Here is a 23,884-nt window from a genome sequence, read left to right on the forward strand (position 1 = left end):
GCTTTGTATCATCAGCAAACTTGGATATATTACATTTGGTCCCCTCATTCAAATCATTGATCTAGATTTGTGAATAGCTGTGGCCCAAGCACTGATCCCTGTGGTATCCCACTAGTTACAGCCTGCCAACCCGAAAATGACCCGTTTATTCCTACTGACTTTTCTTTCTGTTAACCAACCCTCAATCCATGCGAGTGTATTACTTCCAATCCCAAGAGCCCTAATTTTGTTTAATAACCTCTTGTGCGGCACCTTACCGAATGCCTTCTGAAAATCCAAATTCACCACATCCACTGGTTCTCACTTATCTGTTTTGCTAGGAAACATCACAACCAAGCCAAATCCTATTCTTACCCAGTGTCACCGCCAGATGTTTCCTTGGGTTCAGTGTCACTGACCACTTCTTTTAAGCAGATTTCACATAACCTAGGTGTCAGCCGTGGCTCAATGGAGAGCACACTTGCCTTTGAGTTCGAAGGTTCAAGACATAGTGGTTATGTTACTGGGCGAGTAATCCGGAGGCCTAAACTTATGATCCAGAGGCATGAGTGCAAATCCCACCACGGCAGCTGGGGAGTTGAAATTCACTCATGGTGACCTTGAAACTATCGGATTGTTGGAAGAGTCCCATAACATGATAGAATTCTTCATTAAAATGGAAAGTGAAGAAGTCCAATCCGAAACTAGGGTCCTAAATCTAAATAAAGGAAACTACGATGGTATGAGGAGTGAGTTGGCTATGATAGATTGGGGAGCTTCATTAAAAGGCATGACGGTGGATAGGCAATGGCTAACATTTAAGGAACGAATGCATGAATTGCAACAGTTGTTGGGTGTTTTTGTGACTGGAAGGCCGTTTCCAGTGGGGTTCTGCAGGGCCCAGTACTAGGTCCCTTGCTTCTTGTGGTATATATCAATGATCTTGACTTGAATATAGGGGGAATGATTAAGAAGTTTGCAGATGATACTAAAATCGGCTGTGTGGTTGATACTGAAGAAGGAAGCTGTAGACTGTAGGAATATATCAATAAATTGGTCAGGTGGGCAGGACAGTGGCAAATGGAATTCAATCCGGAGAAGTGTGAGGTAATGCATTTGGGAAGGGCTAACAAGGAAAGGGAATACACATTAAATGGTATGACACTGAGTAGAGGAACAAAGGGAACTTGGAGTGCCTGTCCACAGACCCCTGAAGATAGCAGGCCAAGTAGATAAGGTGGTTAAGAAGGCATACGGAATGCTTGCCTTTATTACCCACGGCATAGAATACAAGAGCAGGGCGGGTTATGCTTCAAGTGTATAAAACACAAGTTAGGCCTCAGCTAGAGTACTGCGTGCAGTCCTGGTCACCACATTACAGGAAAGATGTGATTGCACTAGAGAGGGTACAGAGGAGATTTACAAGGATGCTGCTGGGAGTAGAGAATTTTTGCCATGAGGAAAGACTGGATAGGCTGGGTCTGTTTTCCTTGGAACAGAGGAGACTAAGGGGAGACCTTATTGAGCTGTATAAAATTATGAGGGGCATAGATAAGCACCTACTTCCCTTAGCAGAGGGGTCAAAAACCATGGGGCACAGGTTTAAAGTAATTGGTGGAAGGTTTAGAGGGGATTTGAGGGGAAATTTCTTCACCCAGAGGTTTGTGGGGGTCTGGAACTCACTGCCTGTAAGGCTGGTAGAGGCAGGAACTCTAACCACATTTAAAAAGTACTTGGATGTGCATTTGGGATGCTCTAATCTGTATTGCTACGGACCAAGAGCTGGGAAGTGGGATTTGGCCGGCGTGGATACGATGCACCAAAATGGCTTCCTTCTGTGCTGTAATTTTCTGTGATTCTGTGAGTTATACGTTCCTTTCTGGCACAAAAAACACAAAAGGAAAAGCCGCCCAACCATGGCTAACAAAAGAAATTAAGGATAATTTTAGACCCAAAGAGGAGTCATATAAAGTTACCAGAAAAAGCAGCAAGCCTGAGGATTGGGAGCAGTTTAGAGTTCAGCTAAAAAGGACCAAGAGATTGATTAAGGGGGGAAAAATAGAGTATGAGAGTAAACTTGCAAGGAACATAAAAGCGGATTGTAAAAGCTTCTACAAGTATGTATAAAGAAAAAGATTAGTGAAGACAACAGTTAGAAATGGGAGAATTTATAATGTTAGAAACGGGAGAATTTATAATGTGGAACAAGGAAATGGCAGAGCAATTAAACAAATACTTTGGTTCTGTCTTCAAGGAAGAGGACACAAATAACTTCCCAGAAATGCTAGGGGTCCAAGGGTTTAGTGAGAAGGAGGAATTAAAGGAAATTAGTATTAGTAAAAATATAGTGCTGGGGAAATTAATGGGACTGAAAGCTGATAAATCCCCAGGGCCTGATGATCTGCATCCCAGAGTACTATAAGAGGTAGCCATGGAAATAGTGGATGCATTGGTTGTCACCTTCCAAAATTCTATAGATTATGGAACAGTTCCTGCAGATTGGCAAATGTAACCCCACTATTTAAAAAAGGAGGGAGAGAGAAAACAGGGAACTACAGACCGGATAGCTTAACATCAATAGTAGGGAAAATGCTAGAGTCTATTATAAAGGATGTGATGACAGGACACTTAGAAAATATTAAACGGGAATAGACAAAGTCAACATGGATTTATGAAAGGGGAATTGTGTTTGACAAACCTACTGGAGCTTTTTGAGGGTGTAACTGGTAGAATAGATAAGGGAGAACCAGTGGATGTGGTGTATTTGGATTTTCAGAAGGCCTTTGATAAAGTCCCACATAAGAGGTTAGCGTGCAAAATTAAAGCACATGGGATTGATGGTAATATATTGGCATGAATTGAAAATTGGTTAACAGGCAGGAAACAGAGAGTAGGAATAAATGGGTCTTTTTCGGGGTGGCAGGCGGTGACTAGTGGGGTACCGCAGGGATCAGTGCTTGGGCCCGAGCTATTCACAATTTTTATAAATGATTTGGATGAGGGAACAAAATGTAATATTTCCAAGTTTGCTGATGACACGAAACTATGTTGGATTATGAGTTGTGAGGAGGATGCAAAGAGGCTTCAAGGCGATTTAGACAAGTTGAGTGAGTGGGCAAATACATGGCAGATGCAGTATAACATGGATAAGTATGAAGTTATCCAGTTCGGTAGGAAAAACAGAAAGGTAGAGTATTATTTAAATGGTGCTAGATTGGGAAATGCTGATTTACAAAGGACCTGGGTATCCTTGTACACCAGTCACTGAAAGCAAACATGCAGGTGCAGCAAGCAGTTAGGAAGGCAAATGGTATGTTGGCCTTCATTGCAAGAGGATTTGAGTACAGGAGCAAGGATGTCTTACTACAGTTGTACCAGGCCTTGGTGAGACCACACCTGGAGTACTGTGTGCAGTTCTGGTCTCCTTAACTAAGAAAGGATACACTTGCCATAGAGGGAGTGCAGCGAAGGTTTACCAGACCGATTCCTGGGATGGGGGGATTTTCCTAGGAGGAGAGATTGGGTCGACTAGGCCTGTATTCACTAGAGTTTAGAAGAATGAGAGGGGATCTCAATGAAACATAAAATTCTGACAGGGCTAGACAGATTGGATCCAGGGAGGATGTTTCCCCTGGTTGGGTGGTCTAGAATGAGGGGACACAGTCTCAGGATATGGGGTAGGACATTAAGACTGAGATGAGGAGAAATTTCTTCACTCAGAGGGTGGTGAACCTGTGGAATTCTCTACCAGAGAAGGCTGTGGAGGGCAAGTCATTGAATATATTTAAGAAGGAGATAGATGGATTTCTAGACACAAAAGGCATCTAGGGGTATGGGGAGAGAGCGGGAATATGGTATTGAGATAGAGGATCAGCCATGATCATATTGAATGGCAGCGCAGCCTCGAAGGGCGAAATGGCCGACTCCTGCTCTTATTGTTCTATTTTTTTCGATGTGTCTATGTAAATGCCCATCTGATTCACTAATGTCCTTTAGGGAAGAAAATCTGCCATCCTTACCCAGCCTGGCCTATATGTGACTCCAGACCCACAGCAATGTGGTTGATTCTTAACTGCCCTCTGAAATGGTCCAGTCGACACCCCCCTCCCCCCAAAGTCCTCCTTTCTAACAGCTTGGAAGCTGTCCCGTAGACGAAACTAACCGAGCAACAGTCTGACATAGTCATACTCACAGAATCATAGCTTACAGCAATGTTCCCGTTAATCTGGAGGTCCCGTGCAGGCCACTTGCCAGCTTTACTGTGGGAAAAACCGCACATGCATGGAAAGTTGAATGGGCCAAGCAGCCCGTTAAAGGGGCCAAGCAACCAAAAAAGAAATAGAGGGAACATTGCCTTTCAGTCAACGTCCCAGACTACTCCATCACCATTTCTGAGTATATCCTGTCCCACCAGCAGGACAGATCCACCAGAGGTGGTGGCACAGTGGTATACAGTCAGGAGGGAATGGTCCTGGGAGTCCTCAACATTGACTGCGGTTCCCACGAAGTCTCATGGCTTCAGGTCAAGAAAACCTCCTGCTGATTACCACCCTCCCTCAGCTGATGAATCAGTTCTCCATGTTGAACACCACTTGAAAGAAGCACTGAGGGTATCAAGGGCACAGAATGTACTCTCGGGTGGGGACTTCAATGTTCATCACCAAGAGTGGCTCAGTAGCACCACTACTAACTGAGCTGGCTGAGTCCTGAAGGACGTAGCTGCCAGACTGGCCTATGGCAGGTGGTCTGAGAAGCAACATGAGGGAAAACCTACTTGACCTTGTCCTTGCCAATCTACCTGTCGCAGATGCATCTGTGCATGACAGCAGTGGTAGGAGTGACCACCGCACAGTCCTTGTGGAAGCAAAATCCTGACTTCACACTGAGGACACCCTCCATCGTGATGTGACACTACCACCGTGCTAAATGGGATTGATTCAGAACAGATCTACCAGCTGAAAACTGGGCATCCATGAGGGGCTGTGGGCCATCACCAGCAGCAGAATTGTATACAACCACAATCTGTAACCTCATGGCCTGGCATATCCCTCGCTCTACCATTACCATCAAGCCAGGAGACCAATCCTGCTTCAGTGAGAAGTGTAGATGACATGCCAGGACCAGCACCAGGCATGCCTAACAATGAGCTGCCAACCTGGGGAAGGTACAACACAGGACTACATAAGTGCTAAATAGCAGAAGCAGCATGCTGTAGACAGAGCGAAGCGATCCCACAACTAACAGATTCGAGCAAAGCTGCAGTCCTGCCACATCCAGTCGTGAATCGTGGTGGACATTTAAACAACTAACGGGAAGAGGAGGCTCTGTGAACATCCCCATCCTCAATGATGGCGGAGCATAGCATGTGAGTGCTAAAGACAAGGCTGAAGTGTTTACAACCATCTTCAGCCTGAAGTGTTGAGTGGATGATCTATCTCGGCCTCCTCCTAAGGCCCCCACCATCACAGAAGCCAATCTTTAGTCAATTCAATTCACTCCACATGATATCAAGAAATGGCTGAACGCACTCGATACAGTAAAGGCTACGGGCCCTGACAACATCCCGACTGTATTGCTGAAGACTTGCGCTCCCAAACTAACCGCGTCTTTGGCCAACCTGTTCCAGTACAGCTACAATACGGGCATCTACCCGACAAAGTGGAAAATTGCCCAGGCATGTCCAATCGAACCAATTACCGCCCCATCAGCATACTCTCAAACATCAGGAAATTGATGGACGGTGTTGTCAATAGTGCTATTAAGCAACACTTACTCACGAATAACCTGCTCGCCAGTGCTCAGTTTCAGTTTTGCCAGGACCACTTGGCTCCAGACCTCATTACAGCCTAGGTCCAAACATGCAGAAAAGAGCGAAATTCCAGAGGTGAGGTGAGAGCAACTACCCTTGACATCAAGGCAGTATATGACCGAGTGTGGCATCAAGGAGCCCTAGTAAAATTGAAGTCAATGGGAATCGGGGAACAACTCTTCACTGGTTGGAGTCACACCTAGCAGGAAGGAAGATGGTCGTGGTTGTTGGAGGCCAATTATCTCAGCCCCAGGGCCTCTGTAGGAGTTCCTCAGGGCAGTGTCCTAGGCCCAAACATCTTCAATGACCTTCCCCGATCATAAGGTCAGAAGTGGGGATGTTTACTGATGATTTCAACTTGTTCAGAACCATTCGCAACTCCTCAGATAATGAAGCAGTCGATGCCCGCATGCAGCATTCAGTATTCGGGCTTGGACTGATAAGTGGAAAGTAACATTCACGCCACACAAGTTCCAGACAATGACCACCTCCAACAAGAGAGTCTAACCACCTCCCCTTGACATTCAACAGCATTATCATCGTCAAATTCCCCACCATCAACATCCTGTGGGTCACCATTCACCAGAAACTTAACTGGACCAGGTCAGAGGCTGGGTATTCTGCTGCAAGTGACTCACCTCCTGACTCCCCAAAGCCTTTCCACCATTTATAAGGCAAAAGTCAGAAGTGTGATGGAATCCTCCCCACTTGCCTGGATGGATGCCGCTCATACAAGACACAAGGAACGCAACACCATCCAGGACAAAGCAGCCCGCTTGATTGGCACTCCATCCACCACCTTAACCATTCACTCCCTCCACCACTGGCGCACCGTGGCTGCAGTGTATACCATCTACAAGATGCACTGCAGCAACTCACCAAGGCTTCTTTGACAGCACCTGCCAAACCCTCTACCGCCAAGAAGGACAAGGTGTAAGACATTCAGATTGTTTTGAACTTCTATCTGACAGTTTTCGAGTTCAGACCTGAGGAACAGACAACTCGAGAAAAAGGTTTCAGGGTCAACTATTCTTTATTTAAAATCAACAAGAGGTTACAAGAAAGCACACAAAATATTACATGACAACCCGTACTCTATCATTTACTTATTACAAGTAAGCGCGCCTGGATCATACAGTAAAACAACTCGTACTCAAGTGATTTACTTATTACAAGTAAGCAGGCACGGATCATACAGTAAAACAACTCGTACTCAAGTCATTGACTTATTACAAGTAAGTACACATGAATATAACCATTTACTTTAAGCTCAAGTGATCATAAGCAATCACAGACGTACTAACACCAGTGAGAGGTCGACTCGGCGGTGACCAGACGGATGAATTTAACTGGCAACTGACCAAGCTGTCCTCGACTGCAGCAGCGAGTGGTCAATTTGCAGCCTCTTATATACCCCAAAACTTGACAACTCACCCACAGCATTCATGTCCCTCACTGTGTGAATAGCCTTGTTGTCTCTCTCTCACTTTCCTATCTGTTTTGACGCTTGGTGAACCAAGGCCTGAAGAAGTTCTTGTTTTTACACCTGAGGGTTGACTCCTTGTTCTCACAGAATTTTCAAGTCTTATCATTTGGAGAAAAACAACAGCTTGCAAGCACATCATTTATTTTACAAATGTTAAGCCAGGCCCTCAAAGCCTGTCGTACATTAAATTTGGTCACTTCAGTCAAGTTTACCGTGAATGGTGTATTCTTACAAAGGGCAGCGGGTGCAGGAAAATAAAACTGAAACTTGTATTCCTAATTAATTCGTGAATTCCAAGAATAGAAACCGATACACACGTTGACAAGATAAATCTCAGTAACAGCACAAAAAACATAGCGGACAATTTGGCCCAGTGGGCGGACGCACCTTGCGGGGTAGCCCTGAGCCCACAGTAAAGGTTCAATCTTTCACTTGGGCGGGTTGGGATTCAGAACCTGGGCCACCGGCAAAATAGTCGGCCTTCAGAACATTTCCCAATACAGTAATCCTGCGGGGTGGCACTGAGGCAACTAAAGGGTTAAATCCTTCAGCTGGATGTGTCTGGACTCAACAGCCTGGGGCACGAGCAAAATAATCGGCATGTGCCCAGTACTCGTTTCACAACTGAGTCATCCAGCGAGAAGAAGGAAATGTCCCTGAATTCCTTGGATTAATCTGTGGCTTGTCTTAAACTCGCTGATACTGAGAGAGTTTCACTGAGATAGTACAGCCGCTGGGAGGGGGATATTTGTCCTGATATCAGTGCATAAATAGGATTTGAGATTCAGTTAACACTTTGAAAATTTCTGTATCGAGAATGTGCAGAGGGCGGTGGGGGTGGCTGCAGAGGGCGGCGACAGGGGAATTGCAGAGCGCAGTGAGGGGAGAGTTGCAGAGGGCGGTGAGGGGGGAAACTGACCCACTGCACCACCCAGGCCCAGAGGGAGAAAGGACAGTGTCTGACCCACCGCACTACCCAGTCCCAGAGGGTGAAGACAGTGTCTGACCAACTGCACCACCCAGTCCCAGAAGGTGAAAGGACAGTGTCTGACCCACTGCACCACCCAGTCCCAGAGGGTGAAAGGACAGTGTCTGACCCACTGCACCACCCAGTCCCAGAGGGGGAAAGGACAGTGTCTGACCCACTGCACCACCCAGTCCCAGAGGGGGAAAGGACAGAGTCTGACCCACTGCACCACCCAGTCCCAGAGGGGGAAAGGACAGAGTCTGACCCACTGCACCACCCAGTCCCAGAGGGTGAAAGGACAGTGTCTGACACACTGCACCACCCAGTCCCAGAGGGGGAAAGGACAGTGTCTGACCCACTGCACCACCCAGTCCCAGAGGGGGAAAGGACAGAGTCTGACCCATTGCACCGCCCAGTCCCAGAGGGGGAAAGGACAGTGTCTGACCCACTGCACCACCCAGTCCCAGAGGGGGAAAGGACAGTGTCTGACCCACTGCACCACCCAGTCCCAGAGGGGGAAAGGACAGTGCCTGCCCTATACGATTAATTTGAATGCTTTTTTCTGATGGACATTATCTCGGCCTCTGCCTGTAGAAATCGAACTCAATTTTACCGGATTTCCACTCGGTGTTATCCAGAAGGATTATATCTGCACGTTGGTCCTCAATGTGTGTCCATTTTTATTGGAAAACAATTTTATGTTTTCTTTCGTTAGAAGGTACATCGATATATGTCCAAGTCGGGATGCTGCGTGACTTGGAGGTGAACTTGGAAGTGATGGCGCTCCCAGGCACCTGCTGCTCTCCTCCACCAAGGTGTGGAGGCTGGGGGTCAGGGAGGTTCTGCAGAAGAAGACTTGGTGAGTTGCTGCGACCGGCCTGTGGGGAGCGAGTGGACATTTAAGGTGGTGGTGGGAGGGGATGTTGAAGGTGGGGGAGGGAGAGGATGTTGAAGGTGGGAGAGGGAGGGGATGTTGAAGGTGGGGGCGGGGGGGATGTTGAAGGTGGGGGAGGGAGTGGATGTTGAAGGTGGGAGAGAGAGGGGATGTTGAAGGTGGGGGAGGGAGGGGATGTTGAAGGTGGGGGAGGGAGGGGGATGTTGAAGGTGGGGGAGGGAGGGGATGTTGAAGGTGGGGGAGGGAGGGGATGTTGAAGGTGGGGGAGGGAGGGGATGTTGAAGGTGGGGGAGGGAGGGGGATGTTGAAGGTGGGGGAGGGAGAGGATGTTGAAGGTGGGAGAGGGAGGGGATGTTGAAGGTGGGGGAGGGAGGGGATGTTGAAGGTGGGGGATGCAGGGGATGTTGAAGGTGGGGGAGGGAGGGGATGTTGAAGGTGGGGGAGGGAGGGGATGTTGAAGGTGGGGGATGCAGGGGATGTTGAAGGTGGGGGAGGCAGGGGATGTTGAAGGTGGGGGAGGGAGGGGATGTTGAAGGTGGGGGAGGGAGGGGATTTTGAAGGTGGGGAGGGAGGGGGATGTTGAAGGTGTGGGAGGGAGGGGATGTTGAAGGTCGGGGAGGCAGGGGATGTTGAAGGTGGGGGAGGGAGGGGATGTTGAAGGTGGGGGAGGGAGGGGATTTTGAAGGTGGGGAGGGAGGGGGATGTTGAAGGTGGGGGAGGGAGGGGATGTTGAAGGTGGGGCAGGGAGGGGATGTTGAAGGTGGGGGAGGGTGGGGATTTTGAAGGTGGGGAGGGAGGGGGATGTTGAAGGTGGGGGAGGGAGGGGATGTTGAAGGTGGGGGAGGGAGGGGATGTTGAAGGTGGGGGAGGGAGGGGATGTTGAAGGTGGGGGAGGCAGGGGATGTTGAAGGTGGGGGAGGGAGGTGATGTTGAAGGTGGGGAATGGAAGGGATGTTGAAGGTGGGGGAGGGAAGGGATGTTGAAGGTGGGGGAGGGAAGGGATGTTGAAGGTGGGGGAGGGAGGTGATGTTGAAGGTGGGGAATGGAAGGGATGTTGAAGGTGGGGAATGGAAGGGATGTTGAAGGTGGGGGAGGGAGGGGATGTTGAAGGTGGGGGAGGGAGGGGATGTTGAAGGTGGGGGAGGGAGGGGATGTTGAAGGTGGGGGAGGGAGGGGATGTTGAAGGTGGGGGAGGGAGGGGATGTTGAAGGTGGGGGAGGGAGGGGATGTTGAAGGTGGGGGAGGGAGGGGATGTTGAAGGTGGGGGAGGGAGGGGATGTTGAAGGTGGGGAGGGAGGGGATGTTGAAGGTGGGGAAGGGGATGTTGAAGGTGGGGGAGGGAGGGGATGTTGAAGGTGGGGGAGGGAGAGCATGTTGAAGGTGGGGAGGGAGGGGATATTGAAGGTGGGGGAGGGAGGGGATGTTGAAGGTGGGGGAGGGAGGGGATGTTGAAGGTGGGGGAGGGAGGGGATGTTGAAGGTGGGGGAGGGAGGGGATGTTGAAGGTGGGGGAGGGAGGGGATGTTGAAGGTGGGGGAGGGAGGGGATGTTGAAGGTGGGGGAGTGAGGGGATGTTGAAGGTGGGGGAGGGAGGGGATGTTGAAGGTGGGGGAGGGAGGGGATGTTGACGGTGGGGGAGGGAGGGGATGTTGAAGGTGGGGGAGGGAGGGGATGTTGAAGGTGGGGGAGGGAGGGGATGTTGAAGGTGGGGGAGGGAGGGGATGTTGAAGGTGGGGGAGGGGATGTTGAAGGTGGGGGAGGGAGGGGATGTTCAAGGTGGGGGAGGGAGGGGATGTTGAAGGTGGGGGAGGGAGGGGATGTTGAAGGTTGGGGAGGGAGGGGATGTTGAAGGTGGGGGAGGGAGGGGATGTTGAAGGTGGGGGAGGGAGGGGATGTTGAAGGTGGGGGAGGGAGGGGATGTTGAAGGTGGGGAAGGGAGGGGATGTTGAAGGTGGGGGAGGGAGGGGATGTTGAAGGTGGGGGAGGGAGGGGATGTTGAAGGTGGGGGAGGGAGGGGATGTTGAAGGTGGGGGAGTGAGGGGATGTTGAAGGTGGGGGAGGGAGGGGATGTTGAAGGTGGGGGAGGGAGGGGATGTTGAAGGTGGGGGAGGGAGGGGATGTTGAAGGTGGGGGAGGGAGGGGATGTTGAAGGTGGGGGAGGGAGGGGATGTTGAAGGTGGGAGGGGGAGTGGATGTTGAAGGTGGGGGAGTGAGGGGATGTTGAAGGTGGGGGAGGGAGGGGATGTTGAAGGTGGGGGAGGGAGGGGATGTTGAAGGTGGGGGAGGGAGGGGATGTTGAAGGTGGGGGAGGGAGGGGATGTTGAAGGTGGGGGAGGGAGGGGATGTTGAAGGTGGGGGAGTGAGGGGATGTTGAAGGTGGGGGAGGGAGGGGATGTTGAAGGTGGGGGAGGGAGGGGATGTTGAAGGTGGGGGAGGGAGGGGATGTTGAAGGTGGGGGAGGGAGGGGATGTTGAAGGTGGGGGAGGGAGGGGATGTTGAAGGTGGGGGAGGGAGGGGATGTTGAAGGTGGGGGAGGGGATGTTGAAGGTGGAGGAGGGAGGGGATGTTCAAGGTGGGGGAGGGAGGGGATGTTGAAGGTGGGGGAGGGAGGGGATGTTGAAGGCTGGGGAGGGAATTGATGTTGAAGGTGGGGGAGGGAGGGGATGTTGAAGGTGGGGGAGGGAGGGGATGTTGAAGGTGGGGGAGGGCGGGGATTTTGATCATGGTGAACTGGCTGCTGATCAAGCGGACTGCTTTGTCTCCTATGGTGTTCGGATAGCTATCTATATTTGTGTAAATGCTATCATGTATATATGCATATAATATATAATTTTCCTATATACATACAAGGAGACCAGATTAACTCTTTTCCAGTGATAGGAGTGCAAGATTTAAAATTCCTGTTCAAATAAATTCACTTTTGAAATGCACCCATTGAGGCACTTGAGAACGCATTGTTGTTACCAGAAATGCTGTTTGCTCCAGTTACAGGGGATATGACTGTGAATAACCCGATTTTAATTTACAGAAAATAACTGTAAAAATATGCAGCTAATGTGTGATTTATATTGGGGTACAGTAGTCAGTTTATTCGTAAATTGAGAAAAAATATACGGTGGACATTTTTTCAGATGTGCCCATTAGTGTCCTTGCCCCCAAAACAAGCAGATTAATTTTTGGAGCCTCCTCGAAGGCCTGCAAATGAGCACAATTAGTGGAAACTCCCACTGGTGATTAATTCATCCTGGGGGCCTGGCCATTCTTGTGGGTGGGGCCTGCTTCTAGCGCAATGTTTTGTAAACCAGTGCAAAAGATCGCGGAAGACTGATTTGTGCTGAATGTAATTTGTGCTTAAAATTCCGTGATCTTTTGCACGGGTTACACCGATTCGGACGAATTGTGCTGAAAAGACCAGCGCAACCAAGCAGTAACTGCAGGCCACAAAATGAACAAAGGTCATAGGAAATCAAAAGCAGCACGAGCCCTAAGGCAAAAGGGAGAAAATGGCAGAGATGGGAAACATGAAACATCCGGAGAGAAAGTTTGAATTAAACTAAAACACATGTTTCTGGTAAAGTACAGCGGACCAGTAAAGAGACAGAACAGGTGAAGAGGGATGGCACAGCCTACCTCCGCCAGTACTGTGGTCTAACCAAGGATTCCCCCAACCCAAACACCAACCTGTCTCCCCCTTCCCTGGACACCGACAGAACCCACTCCCCGTCCCTCCCTGAATATATCTGGAGATATCTGGTCCCTGATTGATTTATTCAGCTCTCTAACGTGCATTTTACATACTTAACCCGTGGATGCCAAATACCAGTTTTGCTCTATTTATTTCCCCACCCAAGAATAAGGACAAATTATTGGGAGATAGTAAATGGAAGTGCAGTTAAATGAAAAGTGTTGCGTACAGTGATGAGTTGCATTGGTTCACACCTTAAGTACAACATAATCCCAAGTGTACAGAGTCTGAGTGAGTATACAGAGAAAAACATAAAAGTTACAACATGGACACAGACCAGTTGACAGAACCAGTCCATATCAGCATTTACCCTCCACCAAAACCAGTAATTCTATTCACATTAACCGTCCTGTTCCCATATCCCTTCAACCCCTTTTTCTTCTTCTCTCCAGTCTAAGCTTGAATGTTGAGATAGTTTCTGCCTCAGCCACTAACACTGCAAGTGAATTCCACAGCCTCATGACTCTCTGTGTAAAGAGGTTTCTCCTGCTCCCTGGTCTAAATCTATTACATTAATCTTTGATCTATCGCCTCTTGTTCTTGAGCCCTCAACCACTGCAAACAGTCTGCTTCTACCGACATTGTCCCAGCCTTTCATCATTTTAAGCATTTCTATCATGGGACTATGAAATAGTGGCAATAACAGAGACCTGGGTGAAAGAAGGGAAGGAGTGGGAACTTAATATTACTGGCTAATGGTTGTATATGATAGGCCACAAAGTAGTGGAAAGGAGATAGAGGAGCATATTTTCAGGCAAATTACAGATGGATGCAAGAAATATAGAGTAATGATAATAGGGGAATTCAATTTCCCTAATATAGACTGGGATAGTGACAGTGTAAAGGGCAAAGAGGGGGAGGATTTCCTGAAATGTGTACAAGAGATCTTTCTTTGTCAATGTATTTCTGGCCGAACGAGGAAGGAAGCAGTGCTGGATCTAGTTCTGGGGAATGAAGTGGGGCAAGTGAAGCATGTTTCAGTGGGGTGGGGAGGGGGGGTGGTAGGTGGGGGCGGCATTTGGGGAATATTGATCATAATATGAACCAGTTGAGAATAGTTATGGAAAAGAACAACAAACAATCAAGCCTAAAAATACTTAACTGGAGGAGGGCCAAATTTAGTGAGTTTAAAAGGGATCTGGCCCAGGTGGATTGGAATCAAACATTGGTAGGCAAAACAGTAATTGACCAATGGGAGGCCTTCAAAGAGGAGATGGTTCAGGTACAGAGTAGGCACATTGCCACAAGGGGAAAAGGAAGGGCATCCAAAGCTAGAGCTTAAAATGAAATAGAAAAAGAAGGCTTATGGCAATTGTAAGGTTCTTATATATTAATGACCTAGACGTGGGTATACAGGGTATAATTTCAATGTTTCCAGATGGCACAAAACTTGGAAATGTGGAAAACAATGAGAAGGACAGAAACAGACTTCAGGAGGACATAGACAGACTGGTGAACAAGGACAGATGAAGATTAACTCAGAGAAGAGTGAAGTGATAGATTTTGGTGGGAAGAATAAGGAGAGGCAATGCAAACTAATTGCTACAATTATAAAGGGGCTGCAGCAACACAACGACCTGGGGGGGGGGTGTAAATAAATCATTGAAGGTGGCAGGACAAGTTGCGAAGGCTGTTGCAAAAGCATACGAATCCTTGGTTTTATTCATTCAGGCATAGAGTACAGAAGCAAGGAGGTTGTGCTAAACCTTTACAAAACACTGGTTAGGCCTCAGCTGGAGCACTGTGTTCATTTCTGGGCACCACACTTTAGGAAGGATGTCAAGACCTTACAGAGGTTGCAGAATGTAAGGTTGCAGAATGGTACCAGGGATGAAGGACTTCAGTTATGTGCAGAGACTGGAGAAGCTGTTGTTGTTCTCCTTAGAGCAGAGAAGCTTAAGAGGAGATTTGATAGAGGTGTTCAAAATCATGAACGGTTTTCATAGAGTAAATAAGGAGAAACTGTTTCCAGCGGCAGAAGGGTCGGTAACCAGAGGACACAGATTTAAGGTGATTGGCTAAAGGACCAGACGTGACATGAGGGGGAAAATATTATGCATCAAGTTATCGTATTCTGGAAAGCACTGTCTGAAAGGGTGGAGGAATCAGATTCAACAGTAACTTTTAAAAGGGAATTGTGTAAATACTTTAATGGAAATACATTATGGGGCGATGGGGAAAGAGCGGGGCAGTGCGACTAATTGGATAACTCTACCAAAGAGCCGGCACAGGCACGATGGGTCGACTGACCGCCTCTGTCTATGATTCTGTGTGTCCCACTGTTTCAGGAACGGAAACACTGATTCCTTACACCAAAGCACAAGTTGGTCTGCCTACTTATCCTTCATTTCCTCACTAGCACGTGGCACGGATAGCATTTCAGGGAATAACAGACTTGAAATTCCTCCATTAACTTTCTTCTACCTGACCATGATTTCTGGCCCCCTTCATAACAGAGGCCCACCCTCCTCCTCTAGGTACTGGGGTCTCCTCTAATACTCTGACCCCCAGAATGGTCTTCTCTAATGCCTCACTTAAAACTCTCCTGTATCTCGGGCTGGGAGACAAAATCTCACATTTCCACAATGTACAAAGTAATCCTTTCCTGTGCAACTTCAAAGTTTTAATATTGAGTTAAAAATAACATTTTGTCCCTCAGTTAATGTACTTAGCAGATCCTACCACCTCTACACCGAATTCCCACTCCCACCAAATTCCCATTGTCCATGTCCTCACTCTGTCCCCAGCTCACTCCATTACCAGCTCACTCTGCTGTGCTCTCAGCTCCTTATTACTCTACATTGTAAGTTCATGTTCCTTCCTCTCTAAGGCCATAAGCCTTACTTTAAGGTTACTGATTAACACACAGTTTTCACATCTCTTCCTCCCTCTATTGTATCTGGGGCTCTCTCATTTGTGACCATCCCACAACAAACACATCTCATGGTGTGCATCTTCATCAACCTTCTCTCGGCAGTTTCCCTTTCTTATATTTCTCCCATTGCCCCCTTTCCTACATTACAACAGCGACTACACTTCAAAACTACTTCAATGGCTGTAAAGCGCTTTGGGACGTCCTGAGGTTGTGAAAGGCGCTATATAAATGCAAGTCTTAATTTTTATTTAGTTTAACTGATTTTAAAACCCTTTGTTCCTTTTTGATTTTACTTCTTATCTGGTGCCCCTTTTACTTTTTCCTTCCCTCGGGTATTATTTAATTGGCCGTGTCTCGGATGGTCCTCTTTGTCATGTACTTCCCACTGGTGTTCTATCTCACCCTAGTTCCTCTCTCCTGCCCCTCTTTACCTTTTCTTCCCATCTTGAGTCTGTGGTTCCCTTGGTGTATTTCTGCCCATGTTTAAATTCTCTCTGTCTCTGGGCCCCGATGATTCTCGATGTTTTAGAGTTTTTTAAATTTAATTTTACAGGAATCTCTGAAGCAGTTGCCACGAGTTTGTTCCACTGCACCGATTAAACAAACAAATATCACCAACAAGTCATTGTCACTCGGTTGTAGCCGCCCTGACCTCAGGTGACATTGGGACCATCCGCACCACCTGTGACTGAGACCGACGCCCATCAGTTTGCAGCTGGCAGGAGGCAGGTAGGCGGTGTGAAATTATGGGATGGAGCTGTTAGTGACCTTTCACCCCGCAGATTGTCAGCGGGGCGGAGTTTCTCCCGCCCTCACTCGCTCCCGGACAGAAGAAGGGAAAGAGTCTCTCAGTGAAAGTGTGGGTGAAGGTGTGGAGATGGGACATGTTGTCCGCATTGTAAAATGACACCTGTCCGCCCTCATAGTCCAGGAACACCCCGATCTTCCGGGGATCCCCACTCGGGGTGGGGGCGGTATCAGAGGGGGAGGTGCTGGCAACATAGCCACTTCCGGGCAGCAGCCACACAACCCAGTATCCGAGCTCAGGTGTCAGTGAGATTCCCCCTTTCCTGTTGACAGACTCTCGGGCCACTCCCAGACCCCACCATGTCTTGTTCCCCACCTCCACCTCCCAGTAGTGTCTCCCTGATGTGAATCCCTCCGATCCCAGGACACAAACAGAGGAATCAAACCTCTCCGGGGTGTCAGGGAGCTCCTGCCATTTGCCTCCGTCTCTCACACTGGTCCGGTCCTCAGACACGATGAGCCGGGGATGGGCTGTGTTCAGATCCAGAGTCAGAGAGGCTGGAGCTGGGGGAAAGTTACAATAACACATTGAGCGGTTTAGTTTGTTGCTGTGATTTATTCAAACGCTTTCCCTTTTTAAAGTCGCCATTCGGGGGATTCCCGGGAACTGCGGTGTTTTTAAAGGGCTCCAGGTTCTGTTATTGGAATCTGCTCTGACCCGGGGGTTTACGCTCCTGGGGTCGCTCTGACCTCTGCTGCCCACTGCGATCCGACCAGGAACTCTGCGGCCCCCGGTCCCCTGCTGTTCTCAGCGGCTGCAGAGTGACCCAGGGACCTTCAGAAACACACAAGGAATCGGCGCCAGAGGCTGCGGCGGGGCTTCCAAACGGAAGAGGGGGAAAGGTAAAGACACCGGAAGGAAAGAGAGAAGGGAAGGGAAAAGGGCAAAAGAAGCAACAGAATGGGAACTGCTGCAGAGGGGAAGAGAGAACCCAGAGGAGGAGGGAAACTAACTTTATAAAAACCCGACATCATGATATCCATAAATCTCAATAGACGCCAACACACAATCAGACAAAACTAAACTGATCGACATAACAGGACAGGTGGAAGCGGCATTTCTACAGGAGACCCTCCTCATCGCCCTCAGAACACACCAGGTTTATGAGTGAGTGGGTGGGACAAATGCTGGCCGCCTTCTCCTCAGCCAAGAGCAGAGGACAGTCACACTAATCACCAGCAACCTCCCCATTACTCTGGAGACACACGTTCCTGGAGAAGGAGGCCGCTCCACCCGAATGAAATTTGATTAACAGGACAACCCAAAGTGATGCTTCAGTTCAGTGTCCCGAATGGGAAGTCCCCGCATCAGCATTCCTCACACTCGCCCCACCTATGGACAGCACAGGAACCAGGAGTGGAGACCCAGACTGTGCTCTTCACTCCAAACAGGACAAGCTCCCAGCGGACACTGGACTCACTCCTTAATGCTGACTTTAAAATATTGGCCAAGGTCCTGACCTCCAGATTAGACACGGACATCAGTGATCATTTAATCTGGGGTCTGGGAGCCGGTTTAGGCTCCTCTCATCTGGATTGATAAATCAGGAAAAGGAATATAAGAGTTTTACCGGGGTTAATGGCGTCTATCATTTCTCTCCACGCTGTGTACTGTAAAGGGCCGTTGAACTTTCCGATCGACAGTTTGCCATCTGCTAATGATGGTTTATAATAGTCCTCCCCAGTCCTGTAATTATTAAACAGTTGATGTTATAAATTGACCATAAACTCTTTGCTGAGTTATTTTACTAAATTGTGCAGAGTTTCAGTAAAGAGTGTGTCCTACCTCCTCTCCTGACACGTTTCCTCCTGAAACCAATAAAACACAAATCTGAGTTGACGGAGACTGACCGTCCATATCCGGACAGCAGAAATTACCCCCACATTGTGACAAGATGCTGATAATTCTGAATTCTCACTGCCGGGACCGCACAGATAGAAAGAGGATATATTTGAAAACCAGGCAGCAGAAATTTCACCAAAAATTATTAAAAGCATCCGATAGAAAGAGGATGCAGTTGGAAAATCTGATTTGTGTGGTCAGGTTCTGGAACTGAACACCAGTCTCACTCAGAGACACAGTGACTCTCACACCCACCGCACCAGACACACCCACACACTCACACAATGTAACTGGAACTGAACACCTGTCTCACTCAGAGACACAGTGACTCTCACACCCACCGCACCCGACACACCCACACATCACACAATGTAACTGGAACTGAACACCAGACTCACTCAGAGACACAGTGACTCTCACACCCACCGCACCAGACACACCCACACACTCACACAATGTAACTGGAACTGAACACCAGTCTCACTCAGAGACACAGTGACTCTCACACCCACCGCACCAGACACACCCACACACTCACACAATGTAACTGGAACTGAACACCAGTCTCACTCAGAGACACAGTGACTCTCACACCCACCGCACCAGACACACCCACACACTCACACAATGTAACTGGAACTGAACACCAGTCTCACTCAGAGACACAGTGACTCTCACACCCACCGCACCAGACACACCCACACACTCACACAATGTAACTGGAACTGAACACCAGTCTCACTCAGAGACACAGTGACTCTCACACCCACCGCACCAGACACACCCACACACTCACACAATGTAACTGGAACTGAACACCAGTCTCACTCAGAGACACAGTGACTCTCACACCCACCGCACCAGACACACCCACACACTCACACAATGTAACTGGAACTGGATTGTAATGTGAGCTCCAGGAGAATATTAACTTCTTGGGGACACAGAAATAATTACAACCTAAGTATTAAGATCACGGGAACACGATCCCGGATCCTGCAGACAGTGTGGGAGCCGGTTAGTTCAGTCACAACAGCAGATCCGCCCCGGAATAGACAAAACACTCGGCTTAAATCAGTTTCGAATTTTTCAGCAAATGCTGCATTTATTTCAACATTGTCATCGCTTATTCTGCAACTAACCCGCAATATAATCCTCACCTTCAGAAATGTCAGCGCGCCTTGTTGCTCCATCTGTTTCTGCAACTTTGAAAGCTTCTCCTGAATAGAAATTAAATTCTCTTGAATTTCTCGAAGGTTTTTTCTCCATTGTTTCCACAATCCTCTGCTCTTCTCCCCTGAGATCTCCGATTAACCGCTGCTCTTTCTCAGTCAGAATCTGGTGCATTTCAGCAAACTCGGATGTGATGCGGGTTTGCAGACTGCTGGACTGCCCCTACCAAATGAAAGGCGAAAAGTAATCATGTACCGCGATAGAGGGAACAAAACTAACCGAGAATCCAGAAGATCAGCACCGGGAGACCTCACCCTAACTTCGGAAATCCGCCGTTTCTGGTTCCGTTCCGTTTCCAGAACCGCCGATTTGTTCTCTGTGAGAGATTCTAAAGAGGATTTCAGCTGATCCTGGGATTGGGAGAGAAAATCACAGAATGAAAGGGCTGGACTGTGGAAATGTGATAAAATAAAGAGGTGATAAAATCTGTTCCATTTTACCTTGTAGATTTCAACAGCTTCTTTAATCGACATGAAGTTGTGGGATTTATGTTCCCGCGCAACGATACAAGTGTAACAGATCAGTTTCTTGTCAGTTTCACAAAACAGCTTCAGTTCTTCCTGATGTTCCTCACAGTGAAGTTTATTTTCCTTCTCTTTCGGATCCAGGTTTAATTTTCGAGCTTTCTCCGCCAGACTGGCTAAGGCCCGACTGGTCCTGAGGTTTCTTTCCGGAAACTCCTCTCTACATTCCGGGCAGGAGTTTCTCTCCTTTTCCCAACACCGTGTGATACAGGAGCGGCAGAAGTTGTGCCCACACTCCAGTGAAACCGGATCGGTGAAGAATTCAAGACAAATGGGACAAGTTGCCTCCTCGGTCCAACTCTCGGGCTGCTGCCTGGAAGCCATGTTCACGCTCAGCACTTCCTGATTCAACCCGCTTTCAGTTTCAATGTTACCGAGCTCCCGAACACCTTCGGCTCAGCGATTTCCCGAGCAAGTTCGCTGCAATACTCGGAGAATTAAATTCCTCCTTTAAACCCCAGCCGGATCCCGTCAATAGGTGTCGCTGTTGGACAATATTTCTCAACCAAGGATTTTTGTAGGTTTCCTGAAAAAGCTTTTGTTGCGGGAAAACCGCACATTTGCTTTCTGTGCAGTGAAGGGCCGTATTAAACAAACCGACTGACTCCGTGCATCAGTTTAATGTTGTCTGGAGCCGGGAAACACGCTCTAAAGGTGTAGAAATAATTGCTCTGATCCCAAATGTTTTGCAGATGATGTGAAGATGTCAGAAACTGTGATAATTATCCTGGGTTTAATAACATTCATCCATTGATATGCCTTTTATTAGAGTTTATTGATTTAATATAAGGTTTTGGAGGGGGTGTGCCGTTATGTTGCTCCACATGTTGGCCCGGATTTGAAGTTTGGAGCCACCTCTGGTCATATTTCAGGCCCGGGCAATTTGAAAGTGAGAGGTGGGCGGACTGGGCGGAGTCTCGCTGAATTCCCGGGGAGGAGGGCGCATCGGGTGTGGGGAAGAAGGCAGCCTCCTAACTGTGGAAACACATTCTTGTGCTCAATTCTCACTGCAGCTGGCGGTGCCCGGGCACGGCCGCGCTACAGGAGCGCTTGTACAGGCCTCCAACTATCCAATCCCTAAAGCCCCTCTCTTTATCCGCGCAGATGTTGATCAGAGCAGCCACCGTTATCCGTGCAGATGTTGGTGTTTGCTTCCTACAGCTGGCGACTGCCCCCATTAAACCCCGAATGACTGTATCCCCCTCTCTTCAATGGTGCAGATCCTGGTGTGAGCTCCTTACAACCGGATCCGCCACAATTATCTGCCAAGTACATTGCGGAACAATCCACTCTGCATCAACCGAGCGGGACCGAGTGGGAGCCAATGTTTTGGGCGATTTTCTCCCTAGTTCTGAGCCGCAGGGCGACGGGTCTGTTCAACTCAGGGGAGTCTCTGAATCTGCTTTTGAAATGTGTCACTGAGCCCGTTTACAGATTTACCACAAATCAAACACAAATTCTGATTGTAAACCAGTCTGTACGAGAAACAAGACAAAAGCATCAGAGATAAATTAATTCAACTGGTATAAATTTTGAATAATTCGTTCCCGTATCCATTTCAGAATAGTATCCATCTATTTATTTATTGCTATATAAATCTGAGCATTGCAGTTGGCCCTGCTTTGATTCACGATTGTGGTCTGACCCGGAATCCCATTCACACAAAGGGAAGACGGAGAATGCTCCCCTCGGCTGTCCTGGGCTACAATGCAGGATATCTGTGTTATTGTTAAACATTGAGCCGTTTCAGCTAAAGATCGACACACATTTCAGTAAGAATGAACCCAAAAGAACATTTTAAAAAGCGAGGGGAGAGTTTTCGGGAAGTGTTGACAATATCCAGCCGCTCAGGTACAGAGTGACCAGCCCTGGTCTTGGCACTGACCCTTCGGGTCTGACAGGCGGGGGACAGAAGCAAACAGTTCATCCAATCATCGAATCACAGCACAGAAGGAGGCCACTCGGCCCATCGTACCGGTGCCGTTCTGTAGGGATTCCCGGGCTAGAGATGGGCAATAAATGCTGGCCTTGTCAGCAATGCCCACATCCGGGAATGAATCGGGGTCAAATGTCCTTTAGATGGGTTCCTGTTGGTCCATAACCTCCCACCTGGAATACTGCCTTCAGTTCTGGGCATCGCCCCTCAGGGAGGATATACTGGAGTTGGAAGGGGTGCAGTGCAGATTCACCATATGGTACTGGGGCTAAAAGGGTTAAATTATGAGGGCAGGTTGCACAGACTGGGCTTGTATTCTGTCGATTATAGAAGATTTACAGATGAACTAATTGAAATGTTTAAGATGATTAAAGGATTTGATAGGAAGCTAGAAACTATTTCCTCTGGTGGGGAGTCCAGAATACATGGGCCTGACCTTAAAATTAGAGCTCGGCCATTCTGGGGTGATGTCAGGAAACACTTCGTCACACAAAGAGTAGTGGAAATCGGGAACTCTCTCCATCGGAATCGGAGGGGGAGGGAGAGACAGAAAGAGAGAGAGAGGGAGAGAGAGAGAGAGAGAGGGGGAGAGAGAGAGAGAGAGGGGGAGAGAGAGACAAAGAGAGAGAGAGGGGGAGAGAGACAGAGAGAGAGAGAGGGAACCTAATGGGGAGAGACAGAGAGAAATAGATGGAATCGAAGTGGGAGAGTGAGAGGAGGAATCGGAGGGAAATAGGGAATCAGAGAGAGAGAGAGGAGGTCAGGTACTTGGGGGGGGCGGTGGGTAAAGAGTACGGAGAGCACAGCGGGGACGGGGGAAGAACGTGATCCAGATGGTCAGACGGATCAGGTTCTTCCAACCCCACCCCCTTTACACCGGCACCATGTTCTCCATCTCCTCCCACGAGACCTGGTTAATTTCTCGGAAAACTCGGTGCGAGTGTGGCAAGTGACGTCATTGGACTGGACGAAATACGGAAGTCACGACACTGTCACTATTCACTTCATATCTAATAAACCTGTTAACAATCCGTGACCCACACACGATGCCCCATCTATGGGGGAGGTCAGGAACTTGTTGGGTGGAGAAAGTAATGAATCGGGGAGTCGTGAGGCACTTGGGCAGGGGGAGCAAGTCAGGAACTTGGGCAGGGAAGGTCAGGATGCCGGGTTGGGAGGGAAAAGGTCAGAAACGTGGGCAGGAGGGGGGCGGGAGGTCAGGAATCGGAGGGAGAAGATCTGAAACTTAGGTGGGAGAAGTAAGTCAGGAACTTGGGCGAGGTTAGGAGAAGGTCATGAACTTGGGCAGGGGGTGGGGAGTAGGTCAGGCACTTGGGCGAGGTTAGGAGAAGGTCAGGAACTTGGGCATGGGGGTGGGGAGTAGGTCAGGAACTTGGGCAAGGGGGGATTAGGTCAGGAACATGGGCGGTGGGGGCAGGGACTTGTTTGCGGGTTGGAGAAGGTCTTAGCCCGCGAGGGTGAGCCCTGTCTGTCCCAAGTGAGCTCTGTTCTGTCTGGAGTAGGCAGTCAGAATGGCTCGAATTACACTTTGCAAAGTAACTGATTACGTAGGCAGGAGGATCTAATCACACATTCCAGAGAAACTGCTGGGTGTGTCTTATCCTCCAAGAGGACCAATCAGCAATCAGGACCTGTCAGCCAAGGGGACCAATCAGAGCTTTTGGTGTTGCAAATAAACATGTCCATTTCCTAGCAAATCACAGCTCAGACTATTCATATATACTTCCCAATGAGGCCCATTCAGCCGTGCAGCAGGCATGACATG

At 48.7% G+C, this 23,884-nt stretch overlaps 1 protein-coding gene and 1 pseudogene across 2 annotated transcripts in view; one reads left to right on the forward strand and one right to left on the reverse strand.

Annotated features, from left to right (window-relative positions):
* LOC147095880 (guanine nucleotide-binding protein-like 1) overlaps positions 1 to 23,884 on the forward strand; it is a 176,426-nt gene that overhangs the window by 138,548 nt on the left and 13,994 nt on the right. The gene's annotated exons all lie outside the window — the stretch shown is intronic.
* On the reverse strand, positions 15,110 to 20,722 carry LOC147095885 (zinc-binding protein A33-like; annotated as a pseudogene). The gene is made up of 7 exons (XR_015074838.1): positions 20,622 to 20,722; positions 20,079 to 20,544; positions 19,893 to 19,988; positions 19,566 to 19,800; positions 18,349 to 18,371; positions 18,134 to 18,249; positions 15,110 to 17,066 (listed from the first exon to the last, which is right to left on the reverse strand). The product of XR_015074838.1 is annotated as a zinc-binding protein A33-like (transcript).

This window comes from Somniosus microcephalus, unplaced genomic scaffold (assembly GCF_052327205.1).
Source record: "Somniosus microcephalus isolate GS21.2 unplaced genomic scaffold, FLI_Smic_1.0 unresolved_chr1, whole genome shotgun sequence".
NCBI lineage: Eukaryota > Metazoa > Chordata > Chondrichthyes > Squaliformes > Somniosidae > Somniosus > Somniosus microcephalus.